Below are 2,028 nucleotides of genomic sequence, written 5' to 3' on the forward strand. Positions count from 1 at the left end.
TATATATATATATATATATATATATATATATATCTATATTATTATATGTATTTATTTTCTCCTAATTAATAAATAACTCGGACAAAATAAACACATATGTTAACTGCATACTTTTATTTCCAACATATGTTTCGAAGATTACAAATTATACCGTCCATAGGAATCGGTGATGTTAAGAATGTAATCTTCTCTTCAGGGAAATGCATGGGAACCAGCTTAAACGTAAGACATTTTAACCGAATATGAGAACTGTAGTTCTCATATTCAGTTAAAATGTCTTACATTTAAGCTGGTTGTACAACACTGGCATAGGCCATGGTTATGGTCTCACTTGGTTTGCCAGGTCTTCTCAAGCACAGCGTATCTCCAAAGGCCTCGGTCGCTTGTTATTGTCTCAGTGAGGCCCAATGTTCGAAGGTCGTGCTTCACCACCTCACCCCAGGTCTTCCTGGGTCTATCTCTTCCACAGGTTCCCTCAACTGCTAAGGTGTGACACTTTTTCCTGCAGCTGTCCTCATCCATTCACAACACATGACCATACCAGCACAGTCATCTCTCTTGCACACCACATCTAACGTTTTTTAAGTCCAACTTTTCTCTCAGGGCGCTTATACTCTGTCGTGTACGCACACTGACATTACACATTCAGTGGAGCATATAGGCTTCATTCCTTGCAAGCTTACACATGTCCTCAGCAGTCACGGCCCATGTTTCACTGCCATGCAACATAGCTGTTCGCACGCACGCATCATACAGTCTACCTTTTACTCTGATCAAGAAGCCCTTTGTTACCATCAGAAGTAGGAGCTCTCTGAACTTTGCCCAGGCTATCAACTAAATTAGCATAGAATAATAGTTTCATATTTTTTTATAACTAAGATGTAAACTGTTAATTTATGAATGCAAAAGAGATAGTTGAATAACTGTAAACCTACTTTTGGGCCACCTGTATAAATATATATAGATATAATGGGCTTCAATACAGTTTCCATCTACGAAATTCACTCACTAGGTATGGGTTAACCCAAGTTTATATTATAAGATGTTTGGTCTAGAAGCCACACAATGAGACTAAACCTGAAACCACATGGTTGCAAAGCTAGCTTGTTAACCACACAGCCATGCTTTAAAAAAATCCCATATTTGTACTTTTGACTAGTATTCCACTTACCTCAAAGTTAAAATTATAGTTTATGTGCCAACAGTATCGTAACACCTATGATTTGTCTTTTACAGTTTGGTTCTCTAAATGTTTTCTGATAAAATATTTTTAGGCTGGTTCAAATTAAATTGTTTATCTATTTCTAGTAAGAAAAATAAACTTATATAACATTTATTTTAAAGAAACAACAGTAATTTTATACTTTTACCAAATATAATATATGGAAAGTAGTGAAAAATGTAGCATGTAGATGTGAATAAAAATACTTAACTTTTCTAAGCTTTGGAGAATATACTAAATTTTGATGAAGTAAAGATTTAACAGTGTGAAATGATGGTTTGTAAAAGAAAAGATTGTTGTGTGGTCTCCAAAGGACTTGTTTAAGCATCTATAATTCATAGAATGAGGCTGGAATAATTTATTGGAGGCCAACAGCTCTGAACTGCTCTGCAAATTAATAGCTGAAGGATATGTGCTGTTATTGAAAAATTCTTTATTATATATAGTCTGAATAAATCTTCTTTTAATAATCTAGATTTCTACATGTTTTATTACTTATTTTTATGCATTTGCTTTTGGTTGTTTTTCCTTTTTTTATTTTGCTCTGCATATTTCATTTATGTCTTCTGTGGCTTGATGAAATATTCAAAATTAAACGTTATATTTTAGAAACAAGTCCAGCTGTAATGATGCAAAGCAATACATTCTAATCCCACACCAATTTAATATGACTATTCCTTAATTCTTGTATATCAGATTGTTGAGTTCAAACTTGTGTTGCTCAATGTCATTCCTTATTGATTAATGATACCAAAAACTATATCTGCTGCTCAGCAGTGAATGCTTCATCATCATCATCATCATCA

This window comes from Octopus bimaculoides, chromosome 11 (assembly GCF_001194135.2).
Source record: "Octopus bimaculoides isolate UCB-OBI-ISO-001 chromosome 11, ASM119413v2, whole genome shotgun sequence".
Lineage (NCBI taxonomy): Eukaryota > Metazoa > Mollusca > Cephalopoda > Octopoda > Octopodidae > Octopus > Octopus bimaculoides.